The sequence below is a fragment of the Arachis hypogaea genome, chromosome 17 (assembly GCF_003086295.3).
Source record: "Arachis hypogaea cultivar Tifrunner chromosome 17, arahy.Tifrunner.gnm2.J5K5, whole genome shotgun sequence".
In the NCBI taxonomy this organism is placed as follows: domain Eukaryota; kingdom Viridiplantae; phylum Streptophyta; class Magnoliopsida; order Fabales; family Fabaceae; genus Arachis; species Arachis hypogaea.
The window spans coordinates 51,593,881-51,608,669 of NC_092052.1; the positions used below are offsets into that span (position 1 = coordinate 51,593,881).

General features: G+C 39.2%; 1 non-coding gene across 1 annotated transcript; it reads left to right on the forward strand.

The window, feature by feature from the left end:
• Positions 1–1,418: 1,418 nt before the first annotated feature.
• LOC112767493 (small nucleolar RNA R71) lies at positions 1,419–1,526 on the forward strand. Its single transcript, XR_003184937.1, has one exon. It is a non-coding gene; the product is annotated as a small nucleolar RNA R71 (small nucleolar RNA).
• The last annotated feature ends 13,263 nt before the right edge of the window (positions 1,527–14,789 follow it).

Here is a 14,789-nt window from a genome sequence, read left to right on the forward strand (position 1 = left end):
GTTGCTAGGAAAGGTCTTCCAAGGATGATGGATTCATCCTCATCCTTCCCAATGTCTAGGATTATGAAATCAGCAGGGATGTAAAGGCCTTAAACCTTTACTAACACGTCCTCTACTAGTCCATAAGCCTATTTTCTGGAGTTGTCTGCCATCTCTAATGAAATTCTGGCAGCTTGCACCTCAAAGATTCCCAGTTTCTCCATTACAGAGAGGGACATGAGGTTTATCCCTGACCCAAGGTCACATAGAGCCTTCTCAAAGGTCATGGTGCCTATGGTACAAGGTATTAAGAACTTTTCAGGATCCTGTTTCTTCTGAGGCAATCTCAGTTGATCCAGATCACTCAGTTCATTGGTGAGCAAGGGAGGTTCATCTTCCCAAGTCTCATTGCCAAATAATTTTGCATTCAGCTTCGTGATTGTACCAAGGTACTTGGCAACTTGCTCTTTAGTAACATCCTCATTCTCTTCAGAAGAAGAATATTCATCAGAGCTCATGAAGGGTATAAGAAGGTTCATTGGAATCTCTATGGTCTCTAGATGAGCCTCAGATTCCTTTGGTTCCTCAGAGGGGAACTCCTTCTTGCTTGAGAGACGTCCCATGAGGTTATCCTCAGTGGGGTTTACGTCCTCTTTATCCTCCATGCATTCGGCCATATTGATTATATCAATGGCCTTGCACTCTCTCTTTGGATTCTCTTCTGTATTGCTTGGGAGAGTACTAGGAGGTGTTTCAGTGATTTTCTTACTTAGCTGGCCCACTTGTGCCTCCAAATTTCTTATGGAGGACCTTGTTTCACTCATGAAACTTAGAGTGGCCTTGGACAGATCAGAGACTAAGTTTGCTAAATTAGAGGTATTTTGTTCAGAGTTCTCTGTCTGTTGCTGAGAAGATGATGGAAAAGGCATGCTATTACTGAGCCTGTTTCTTCCACCATTATTAAAGCCTTGTTGAGGCTTTTGTTGATCCTTCCATGAGAAATTTGGATGATTTCTCCATGATGAATTATAGGTGTTTCCATAAGATTCACCCATGTAATTTACCTCTGCTATTGCAGGGTTATCTGGATCATAAGCTTCTTCTTCAGAAGATGCCTCTTGAGTACTGTTGGATGCAGCTTGCATTCCATTCAGACTTTGGGAAATCATGTTGACTTGCTGAGTCAACACTTTGTTCTGAGCCAATATGGTATTCAGAGCATCAATCTCAAGAATTCCCTTCTTCTGAGGCATCCCACTATTCACGGAATTTCTCTTAGAAGTATACATGAATTGATTATTTGCAACCATGTCAATAAGTTCTTGAGCTTCTGCAGGTGTTTTCTTTAGGTGAATGGATCCACCTGCAGAATGGTCCAGTGACATCTTGGAGAACTCAGACAGACCATAATAGAATATATCCAGAATGGTCCATTCTGAAAGCATGTCAGGAGGACACCTTTTGGTCATCTGCTTGTATCTTTCCCAAGCTTCATAGAGGGATTCACCATCTTTTTGCTTGAAGGTCTGAACATCCACTCTAAGCTTGCTCAACTTTTGAGGAGGAAAGAACTTAGCCAAGAAGGCCGTGACCAGCTTATCCCAAGAGTTCAGGCTATCTTTAGGTTGTGAGTCCAACCATGTTCTAGCTCTGTCTCTTACAGCAAAAGGGAAAAGCATGAGCCTGTACACTTCAGGATCTACTCCATTAGTCTTAACAGTCTCACAGATCTGCAGGAACTCAGTTAAAAACTGGTAGGGATCTTCTGATGGAAGTTCATGGAATTTATAGTTCTATTGCATTAGAGCAACTAGTTGAGGTTTCAGCTCAAAATTGTTTGCTCCAATGGTAGGGATTGAGATGCTTCTTCCATCAAACTTGGAAGTAGGTGTAGTATAATCACCAAACATCTTCCTTGCATTATTATTATTTTCGGCTGCCATCTCCTCTTCCTTTTCGAAAATTCCTGTAAGGTTATCTCTAGATTGTTGTATTTTAGCTTCTCTTAGTTTCCTTTTTAGAGTCCATTTAGGTTCAGGATCTGCTTCAACAAGAATGTTCTTGTCCTTGCTCCTGCTCATATGACAAAGAAGGGAACAGAAAATAATAATAGGGATCCTTTTTACCACAGTATAGAGGTTCCCTTGTGTGAGTAGAAGAGAAGAAGAATAAGAATGAAGAAGAGAAGAATTCAAACTCAGAGGAGAAGAAGGGGTTCGAATTTTGGGTGAGGAGAAGTGTTCGTAGATGAATAAATAAATAGAAGGAGATTAGAGATGAGAGAAGAATTCGAAAATTAATTAAAATAAAAAATAAAATTTAAAGTTAAATTTCGAAAATTAAGTTTGAAATTAAATTAAATTAAAATTAAAACAATTAGTTAATTAAAAAGAAAATTTGAAAAAGAAGGAAGGGATTTTTGAAAATTAGAGAGAGAGAGATTTAGTTAGGTAGTTTTGAAAAAGATAAGAAACAAACAAAAAGTCAATTAGTTAGTTGAAAAAGATTTGAAAATCAATTTTGAAAAGATAAGAAGATAAGAAGTTAGAAGAGATATTTTAAAATCAAATTTTTGAAAAAGATAAGATTTAAAAAAGATATGATTAAAAAGATATGATTGAAAAGATATTAAGAAGTTTTGAAAATTAAATTTGAAATTTTAAAATCAAAATTAATGACTTGACTCACAAGTAATCACAAGATATGATTCTAGAACTTAAAGTTTGAATCTTTCTTAACAAGCAAGTAACAAACTTGAAATTTTTGAATCAAAACATTAATTGTTGATAATATTTTCGAAAATTATGAGGTAAAACTAGGAAAAAGATTTTTGAAAAATATTTTTAAAATTTTCGAAAATAAATAAGAAAAATGAAAAAGATTTGATTTTTGAAAAAAATTTTGAAAAAGATAAGATTTTTAAATTGAAAATTTGATTTGACTCATAAGAAACAACTGAACTTTAAAAATTTTGAAAAAGTCAACTCAAATTTTCGAAAATTTATGAGAGAAAAAGGGAAAGATATTTTTTTTTATTTTTTTGAATTTTTAATGATGAGAGAGAAAAACATCAAAAAAACTCAATGCATGAAAATTTTGGATCAAAACACATAATGCATGCAAGAACACTATGAATGGCAAGATGAACACCAAGAACACTTTGAATGTCAAGATGAACATCAAGAACATATTTTTGAAAATTTTCAAGAAAAGAAAAAAAAACATGCAAGGCACCAAACTTAAAGATTTTTCATGTATAGACACTAACAAATTGAAAATGCATATGAAAAACAACAAAAGACACAAAACAAGAAATTTTAAAGATCAAACAAGAAGACTTACCAAGAACAACTTGAAGATCATGAAGAACATATGAACACACTTTCGAAAAAAAATACAAGAAGAATAAAAACATGCAATTGACACCAAACTTATGACTTCACATAAGACTCAAACAAGAAATACAATATATATATATATATATATATATATATATATATATATATATATATATTAATTTTTTGGTATTTTTCGAAAATTATTTATAAAAAACAAAATAAGGATTTTAAAATTTTTAATAGGAATTCCAGAAATCTTGCATTGTTAGTCTAAAGCTCCAGTCCAGGAATTAGACATGGCTCACTAGCCAGCCAAGCTTTCAGTGAAAGCTCCGGTCCAAAACACTAGACATGGCCAATGGCCAGCCAAGCTTTAGAATACAAATCAGTCATACAGCAGCAGATGGATTAGGAACAGCTAGCTTGCTCTTGTGATGATGGTTTGGAAGCCCCAGTCCAAATGAATTGAGACATGGCTTTACAGTCAGCCAGACTTCAACATTTTTCATGAAACACTAGAATTCTTTCTTAAAAATTCTGAAGAAAAATATATTTTTAAAAAATATTTTTAGATTTTTCAAAAATAAAAGAGTAAAAACAAAATGGTTAAAATTAAAATAAAATTACCTAATCTGAGCAACAAGATAAACCGTCAGTTGTCCAAATTCGAACAATCCCCGGCAACGGCGCCAAAAACTTGGTGTGCGAAATCGTGATCTAGATGTGAAATTGTTGTTCGAAATTGATTCCCTGGCAATGGCTCCAAAAACTTGTGCACAATACCATGGTCCAAATATAACTTCACTACTTCGCGCAACTAACCAGCAAGTGCACTGGGTCGTCCAAGTAATACCTTACGTGAGTAAGGGTCGAATCCCACGGAGATTGTTGGTATGAAGCAAGCTATGGTCATCTTGTAAATTTCAGTCAGGCAGATACTAAATGGTTATGGAGTTTTTGAATAATAATAATAAATAAATAGAAAATAAAGATAGAGATACTTATGTAATTCATTGGTGAGAATTTCAGATAAGCGTATAGAGATGCTTTCGTTCCTCTGAACCTCTGCTTTCCTGCCATCTTCATCCAATTAATCCTACTCCTTTCCATGGCAAGCTTTATGTATGGCATCACCGTTGTCAATGGCTACATCCCATCCTCTCTGTGAAAAAGGTCCAAATGCTCTGTCACGGCACGGCTAATCATCTGTCGGTTCTCGATCATACTGGAATAGGATCCATTGATCCTTTTGCATCTGTCACTATGCCCAGCACTCGCGAGTTTGAAGCTCGTTACAGCCATCCCTTCCCAGATCCTACTCGGAATACCACAGACAAGGTTTAGACTTTCCGGATCTCAAGAATGGCCATCCATGGGTTCTAACTTATACCACAAGGATACTAATAACTCGGACTCGGCCCCCTGTATTAGATATCCAAGAGATACTCATTCTAGCTTGTTTGCATATAGAACGGAAGTGTTTGTCAGGAACGCGTTCATAAGTGAGAATGATGAATAGCGTCACATAATCATCACATTCATCATGTTCTTGGGTGCGAATGGATATCTTAGAAGCGGAATAAGTTGAATTAAATAGAAAAACAGTAGTACTTTGTATTAATTCATGAGGAACAGCAGAACTCCACACCTTAATCTATGGAGTGTAGAAACTCTACCGTTGAAAATACATAAGTGATGAAGGTTCAGGCATGGCCGAGAGGCCAGCCCCCAAACATGATCTAAAGATAAAACTAAAGATGTAAATACGATAGTAAAAAGTCCTATTTATTCTAAACTAGTTACTAGGGTTTACAGAATTGAGTAAATGATGCAGAAATCCACTTTTGGGGCCCACTTGGTGTGTGCTTGGGCTGAGCATTGAGCTTTACACGTGTAGACACTTCTCTTGGAGTTGAACGCCAGTTTGTAACCTATTTCTGGCGTTTAACTCCAGAAAGCAGCATGGAACTGGCGTTGAACGCCAGTTTGCGTCGTCTAAACTCGAGCAAAGTATGGACTATTATATATTGATGGAAATCCCTGGATGTCTACTTTCCAACACAATTGAGATCGCGCCATTTGGAGTTCTGTAGCTCCAGAAAATCCACTTTGAGTGCAAGGAGGTCAGAATCCAACAGCATATGCAGTCCTTCTTCAACCTCTGAATCTGATTTTTGCTCAAGTCCCTCAATTTCAGCCAGAAAATACCTGAAATCACAGAAAAACACACAAACTCATAGTAAAGTCCAAAAATGTGATTTTTAATTAAAAACTAATAAAAATATACTAAAAACTAACTAAATCATACTGAAAACTATGTAAAAACAATACCAAAAAGCGTATAAATTATCCGCTCATCAGTAGCATTACCTTTATCCAGACTACGGCAGAAAGATGTTGAGTTTGAGTTCAGTGAGAATTGCATGCAAGCGTTTGATAAGCTGAAGATCGCCCTGACTCAAGCTCCGATTATGAGAGGACCAGATTGGAGCCAGCCTTTTGAGATTATGTGTGATGCCTCCAACCGTGCAGTAGGAGCGGCGCTGGCTCAGTGCGAAGGTAAGGATCCTTTCGTAATTGCTTATGCGTCTAAGACCTTAGACACTGCTCAGTCTAATTACACCACCACTGAAAAAGAGCTTCTGGCTATTGTTTTTGCTCTGGATAAATTTTGAGCCTATTTACTTGGTACTAAGGTGGTAGTGTACTCGGACCATGCAGCTCTAAAGTTTTTATTAGCTAAAAAAGAGTCCAAACCAAGGTTGATACGTTGGATACTGTTGCTGCAAGAATTTGATTTAGAAATTAAGGATAGGAGTGGTAACCAAAATTTAGTGGCAGACCACTTGAGTCGCCTTGAGCACATTAAGGATGCCTTTACTCCTATCAATGATGCTTTTCCATTTGATAACTTGCACGCAGTATCTGAAGTAGTTCCTTGGTATGCACCTGTAGCTAATTATCTAGTTAGCCATACTTTTCCTCCTAATTTTACTAAGCATAAAAGAGATAAGCTGAAAAGCGAGTCCAAATATTATATATGGGATGATCCATATTTATGGAGGTGTGGTGCTGACCAGGTAATTAGAAGGTGTGTGCCCCAATCAGAATTCCAGTCCATTTTAGAGGCCTGCTACTCTTCTGAGAGTGGAGGACATTTTGGCCCTCAAAGAACGTTAGAAAAATCCTAGACTATGGATTCTGGTGGCCTACTCTTTTTAAAGATGCTGCTGTTTTTTGTAAATCTTGTTCCCCATGCCAAAGGTTTGGTAATATATCCAAGAGGGATAAGATGCTTCAACAGATTATGCTTTTCTGTGAAATTTTTTATGTTTGGGGCATTGACTTCATGGGTCCATTTCCAAACTCTAGTGGTTACCTTTATATACTGTTAGCTATAGATTATGTTTCTAAATGGGTGAAAGCAATTCCTACCCATACTGATGATGCTAACACTATTGTTTCCTTTGTTAGAAACCATATTATCTGTGGCTTTGGATCACCACGAGCAATCGTGAGTGATCAAGGCACTCACTTCTGTAACAGGAGATTAGCAGGATTACTGAAGAAGCATGGGATTGTTCACAAAGTAGCAACATCATACCATCCCTAGACCAATAGGCAAGCAGATGTATCTAATAGAGAAATAAAGTGTATTCTGGAGAAGATAGTAAAGCCTCATAGGAAGGACTGGAGTTCCAGGCTACAAGATGCGCTCTGGGCATATCGAATAGCATACAATACACCCATTGGGATGAGCCCCTTCCGCTTAGTGTACGGAAAGGCTTGCCACCTTCAAGTAGAGGTGGAACACAAGGCTTTCTGGGCTATGAGGGAGTGCAACATGAATTTTGAGGAAGCTGGTGCTGAAAGGAAGCTGCAACTAGCAGAATTAGAGAACCTTTGCCTAGAAGCATATGACACCTCTAGGCGAAACAAAGAGAAGATGAAGGCTGTCCATGACAAGCACATAAAAAGGAGAGAGTTCAGACCAGGGGAGTTGGTTCTTCTTTATAACTCCAGACTGAGGCTTATGCCAGGCAAGTTGAGATCAAGATGGGAAGGCCCCTACAAAGTAGAGAAGACAGAGCCATACGGAGTTTTTCACCTGCGTCGTCCTTCTAGCTCCAAATTCATTAAGGTCAATGGACATCGCCTAAAGCTTTATCATGGTGAGAAGATGAAGGAACACAAAGAGCTAGAGGTCTTCCTCTTGGAAGACCCACCAACAGAAGCAGAATGAGCCTCAGGACCGTCCAACTTAAGGACGTAAAAGTAAAGTGCTAGGTGGGAGACAACCTACCATGGTATGATCGTTCAGTTTCCGTCTTAGTTTTGTTTTATTTTATTCTGCTTTATTTTTCTTAGTGACTCTTCTTATAATCTCTGCATATAGTCTGCATTTGCATTTGAATTCTGCATATAAAAAAATGCACGCGTCGCGCGGGCGTCGCTGACGTGTCCGCGTCATATGTGCATTCGAAACAAGAAGAAAAGAAACAGAGAGTTGCGCGGGAGCATGGCTAGAGGCATAGGCACAAAAATGCCCACACAAACGCGTCCCTGACGCGTCCACGTCACTTGCGAAATCAGCCTTCCACGCGTGCGTGTCACCCACGCGCACGCGTGACCTTGCAAAATCGACGTAAAGGGGTGTATGGCCAGAGAGTTATGATGGAGTGGGACTGGAAGTGTGCTGGAACCACAAACCCTATCACGCGTACGCGTCCCTCACGTGTCTGCGTCATTTTTCCAAATAAGGCCATTCACGCGTGCGCGTCCCTCACGCGCACGCGTCACCCTAAATTTTGGCAATGTGCGTACGAAACAGAGAGTTGTGCGTACGCGAGGCTGCTTTCGCGCCAATGGTACAATTCATTTCACGCGTACGCGTCACTTGAAAATAGCACAAACCGCGTGTCCGCGTCACCTGCGCCTCACAGTTTATCCAGATCAGCGCCAAAATTCCTATCTTTTCTTCCCTAATCCTAATTCTTTCTTCCTCCTTCTTAATTCTTTCTTCTCCCTTCTTTCTCCTTTATTCTTTCTTACTTTTTCCTCTCTTCTTTCCCTCTTCACTCTCTTCATCAAGGTTCTTTTCTTTTCTTCTTCCCCATTTACTTTTCCATTATTACTTTTATTTATATTTTCTTCTTCTTTTTCCTTTTTACCTTCATTATCTATGTTTTTTTTCTTTCTTTTTGCATTATATTACTTGGTGTTAGAAATTTTATTGGGTGATTGTTTTCTTCTATATTTTGCTTGTGGATTATTAAAAGGAATTGTTTGACAATTAATATTAATTCTTAGGGTTGCTTGCATGTTCAAATTTCATAGTCTCAATAACATATTTACCATGCATGCTAAGTGTTTGTGAAAAAGCCCGTATAGTATTATGCATTTTTAAATTATTCTATTCTTCCACTCTAATGCCTGTTTTTTTCACAAAACCCCTTTTTATATTTCATTGATTGAATATAATTGTCAATACAAATAGATTGTTAGTTTGAAACACTTGATAATCAAATTGGGCAATTAATGATTGATCTATGCTACTCATGCCTTTGCCGGCATGCCAATAAACGTCTTGCATCTACTTACCATAACATGCACTTGCTCTATTTCCATTGATGAACTTATCACATGTAGTCGCGACCCTGTGTTAACGACATCCTTCTTTTCCGTGCAATGATTATCACTTGTACCGTCCTCTTCCTTGCTCAAACCCTTAGCTTTAAAAGTTACTTTCCTTTTCCCTTTTCAGGACGGTCACCAAGAAGGGTAAAGAGAAAGCTACTCCCAAACCACCGGTAAGGAAAGGAACAAAAAGAGCACTAGCTGCAGAGCCATCTTCAACAGCAGTAAATCCCTCAACAAAGTGAGTCAAGAGGATCATCAAGGTTGATGAAAAAGAGAAAGCCTTTCCAGCAAAGGACACTGCACGGTTCACTAACTGCTACTGTGAGCAGATATTCCCCATCCTGGCTGAGAGGAACTATAACAATGAGCACCTACTCCTCCTTCCGACCCACATTATTGAATTTGTTGAGGCCAACATTGAGCAAAGACAATGTGAATTCCTACGAAAATAGCCATGGCAGGTCAATCTTTCATGGCTAGTTAAATTCTACTCAAGTTTTCACATGCCAACCCTGCAGTCTGTCTATGTCCGTCAGAAGCAAGTCCCCATAACTGAAGAAGCTATTCAGCGATCTTTAGATCTTCCCCCTGCTCCAGAAGGATTGGACGCATACCAAGAAGCCTCTTTCAAGCGCCAGACATTCCAATTTGACTGGGACACCGTTCTCAGAGTTATAGCACAACCTGGCAGCAGATGGATCTATGAATACCATCGATCCTGACCTAAGGGAATATTGGCTTCAGCACTCACCTTGGAGGTTCGAGTATGGGCAGAGATTATGTCCCATTACGTCTTTCCGAGCACTCACGAGTCCTCCTTCATAGTAGATATGGCTATTCTACTATGGTGTATCCTTACAGACCAGCCTCTCAATTTACCAAGACACATCCGGAATGCTATGGGACACATACAGATTGTGGGCAACCTACCTTTTCCTGCCTTGGTTTCAAATCTAGTCTCAGCAGCCGGAGTTTTCTAAAGAGCTGGGGACACCAAGACCATGATTCCACGGGATGATCAGCCAGAGTTTCAATGCTTGATTCTATGTTCCCTGCTTTCATGAGCTGTTTTCTTACAAGTCTACTTGTTTTTACCATATGATTTTAATTAGTGATATTTGATTTATGTTTGTCTTGAAGAACTTATTTATTTTTAAACCAAGTAGACAGAATCATCTTAGTATATAGTTGCATTCATACATAGGTTTCATTGTATTGCATTGCATGAGTCTTACTTTTCGCTACTCATTCATTTTATCTCCTTGAGCTAAGCATGAGGACATGCTAATGTTTAAGTGTGGGGAGGTTGATAAACCACTATTTTATGGTATATCTTGTGTTTAATTGAGTGGTTTCATCAAGTCTTTACCCACTTATTCATATGATTTGAATGATTTTACAATCCCTTCCTAGTTTTGTTCTAAAGTTGAAAACTTGCTTCCTAGAGATCTTTAATTTGTATATTTTAATTCTCCTTTCTACCATTCAATGTCGTGATCCGTGTATTAAGTGTTTCAGGCTTTATAGGGCAGGAATGGCTTAGAGAATGGAGAGGAAGCTTGCAAAAATGGAAGGAACACAAGAAACTAAGGAGATAACCAGCGAGCATCGACGCGCACGCATGGCTCACGCGAGCGCGCGATATGGAGAAATTTGCAGCGACGCGTGCGCGTGCCTGACACGTACGCGTGGATTGAAGTACTGCACAAAGATGCGTGTGCAATGGATGATGCATACGCGTACACGCCAAAATGACCAGCGACGCGTACGCGTGACATGCGCGATCTGCAGAAATAACAGAAAATGCTAGGGCGATTTTGGGCCGAGTTTTGACCCAGTTTTCAGCCCAGAAACACAGACTAGAGCCAGGGAACGTGCAGAGACTCAATACACATTCGCATTAGCATAGTTTTAGGTTTTTAGATCTGAATCTAGAGAAAAAATTACTCTTCCTCTAGGTTTTCTTTACATTCATAGTTTATTAGTTTATTGCTTTTGCTTTGGATATTTAAGAGTCATCACCTCCGTTGAAGATACTATTCTAGTTTGTTTCCTTAATCTTTTATTTATTCCATATTCTTAATTCTTGTTTAGAGTTACAATTGGATTATTTTCATGGATTGTTAATGCAAATGATTACTTTTATTTTTAATTAAATTACAGTTATTGTCTATCATGCCTTTCTTTTATTCCCTTTTTAATTCTATGCAAGCAATTCCCAATGTTGATGGAGTAGACTCCCAACTTGACATGGGGATTGATTAAGAAGAGACACTTGAGTTGGAATGCTCAAGTGATTAGTTAAATTGGAAGTTGTTAGCTAATTCTGTATTTACTAACGCTAGACCTTCCCAAGGGAGATGACTAGGATTTGCGAATAAGAGTTAGCTCAATCACTTGACTTTCCTTTATTTAGTAAGGGTTAACTAAGTGAAAGCAACAACCTCTTTATACTACACTTGAGAAAATTCCAACAACGATAGAACTTCTGATTAATCATTCCCCCAGTCAAGGCTTTTTATTTAGAATATTATAAATCTCTTTTAATTTTCACTGCTTTAATTTACAATTATTTATTTGCCCATTGCCCAAACTCAAAATCACCCAGAAACTCTTGATTAATAACTTAGCACCCTTTTTAGCAACTCGTTGGGAGACGACCTGGGACTCATACTCCCAGTATTTTTATTCTAAATTTTTGTGACAACTTTTCTAAATTGATGAGGCGGATTTTTACTGGTTAAGGGCTATACTTGCAACGCTGTTCTTATATTATAATCTCTTAATTGGCCAACTTTCGCCACACATCAGTCTTCATCCTCACTTGAGGATGAGTAGTCATGAGAACTCATGTACTACAGAAAAGCAATCAAAGGAACCTCAATTGTCTTTATGGTTTACTTTGGTTCTAGGCTAGAGGGTTCTTGAGTGGGATTCAGGAACTCAAAGGGTGTGCTTGGGCTGGTGTTCAATGCCAGCTCTGTCAGCTGATTCGGCGTTGAATGCCCTTGCTGTCCACCCTGACTGGCATTAAACGCCAGTCCCTCTAGCATTCTGGGTGTTGAACGCCCAGTAGGGATTTCCTTGCTGGCATTCAACGCCAGCTTCCCTGGGCTGGTGGGTGTTGAACACCCAGTGAAGGCTTCTTCACTGGTGTTCAATGCCTTCCCATTCTCCTTCAATTCGGCCATGTCTTCCTTGCACTCTGATAAACCACTATTTCATGGTTTATCTGGTGCTCAATTGAGTGGTTTTATCAAGTCTTTGCACACTTATTCATATAAATTGCATGATTTTTACAATTCCTTCCCAATTCTACTCTATGATTAAAAACTTGCTTCCTAAACCTTTAATTTGTGTATTTTAATCCCTCTTTATACCATTCAATTCCGTGATCTATGTATTCAGTATTTTCAGGATTTATAGGACAGAAATGGCTTAGAGGATGGAGAGGAAGCTTGCAAAAATGGAAGGAGCACAAGAAGTAAAGGAGACAATCAGCGAGGAGCGACACGCACGCATGGCTCACGCGTGCACGTGAATTGGAGTTTGCACAACGACGCGTGCGCGTGCCTAACACGTACGCGTGACAAGGAAAATCGTCAAACGACGCGCACGCGTGATTGACGCGTACGCGTGACATGGGCTATCTGCAGAACTTACAGAAAGTGCTGGGGGCAATTTTGGACCCAGTTTCCGGCTGATGCATTCGCATATTTGCTATTTTAACTAGTTAGTTTAGTTAGCTTTAGTTCATTTTCGTTCATTATTACTAAAATAAACAAGCAATTTTGTGAGTTTTTCTCCTTGCATTCATGAACCAAGAACTAGGTGGAATTTGGCCATATTTGTGCAAAGAATTCAAGGAGTTGACAAATGAATTAGCATGAATGAATCTCTTGAAAATTGTTGCATAGAATGGCAAAACTTTGAAGCAAATTCTTTGGTTAATGATAGGTAATGAAGCAAGAAGGTCATGGAGCAAGAATTGGAGCAAGAAGCCTTGAGAATACATCAAGCTTGGCAAGGAGGCAGAGGACTTGCACGTTGCCAACTTGGAGGAAGGGGTGAGTGTTTGATGACAACCGCAAGGCAGCCCTGGAGAAGCAAGTTGGGCGTTGCCAACTTGGAGAAAGGGTGAGTTATCCAAGGCAACGCCAAGCAACAAGAATGGAGCCTTGAAGAGTAGTCGAGCACGTTGCCAACTCCAGGGAGAGCTAGAGTGTTTGGTGACAACGCCCAAGCATGAAGGATGTCCAAGAAAAGGAAGCTGGCGTTGCCAACTTGGAATATAGGGGCGTTATCCACAACAACTCCAACAAGGCAGCCTGACCTTACCTCCTTCAATGGAGTATATCTTGAGCTACAAAACTCCAAAGGAGGTGATTCCAACGGCATTTGAAAGTAGACATCCAGAGCTTTCCAACCATATATCATAGTATGGGGTTGGCATTCATTTTGAAGCTTCAAAAGCTGGCGTTGGCAACGCTGGAAACAAGGGCGTTTTTACCAAAAACGTGTGCGATTTTGGCAGCCTGACCATGTCTCTTTCAAACGAGCATAACTTGAGTTGTAGAAATCCAAATTGAGTGATTCCAGTTTCATTGGAAAGCTGACATTCAGAGATTTCCAACCATATATAATAGTCCATAGTGAAGCATGAAATGGAAGCTCGAATCAGAGTCATCTTTAGGCCCCAAAAATAAGGAAATGAGGTTGAGATTCAAGGAAGAATGAATGAGCCAAGAGAGGGGGTCGAACACGTTGCCAAGGCTAAAATGGCCTGGCGTGTTCCTTGGCAACTTGAGCAACAACGCCCAGGCCAAGAAATCTGGGCTAGAGGCGTTGTCATGGGCGTTATTGGTGAAGTGTTTGGCAAAAACGCCCAACCAAGGCAGCCTGACCTTGCCATCTTCAATGGAGCATAACTTGAGCTAGGAAGGTCCAAATGAGATGATTCCAGTGGCATTGGAAAGTAGATATCAAGAGCTTTCCAATGATATATCATAGTTCATATTTAGGCAAAGGATTGAAACTCAAATTCTGGGAAACATTAGGCATGAGAGAAGAGTCAAGAAGAAGAAGAGCAAGTTGTTAGCAACAACTTGGGCCAACAACGCCCAAGTCTCAAAGCTCACTCCCAGGAAAACCACATGCACGTTGCCAACGTGCATTAAGCCTGGAGTTATTGCCAACAACGCCCCTCAATGGGCCAGAATTGATGACAACTTGCTCTGCTTCCTCTGTTCCTCACAAAGGCCAGCAACTTCTTCCATTGAGCCAAGAATTCAACAATGAGAAAGCCCACATTGCTAGCCCAAATTGAAGATCTCTGAAGAAGTTTTAGGAGTAGTATAAATAGAGAAAAGTTTGGTACTTAGAAGGATTTTTTTGGACTTCTACTTTTTTTTTTTTGGCTTTTTGACTTGTTTTGGGACTTAGACATTTTCTCACCCGTTCTCTATTTTGTTTTTCTTGCAACTTTGAATTTCAGTTTTAAGATCTTCTTCTTCTTCATCTTCTTCATTCTTATCTACTCAATTCTCATGTTTACTTTTGCAATTGTTGTTGAATTTAGAGCTATGATTCACTAAACCCCATTTTCATTAGGGGGAGGAGCTCTGTTTATTGGATTGAATTGATGAACTCCTCTTTTTCTTTCTCAATTCAAGTGGTTAATCCAAAGAGGAAACTCTTGTTCTTCAAAGATTCAATCACCATCGAGAGAGGGGTTAATCTATATGAATTGTGTGGTGAATTTGAGGAATGAGCCACATAATTCAGTTTAGAGTTCATCCTTTCATGATTTCCTTAATCAATACACCTTGGTTG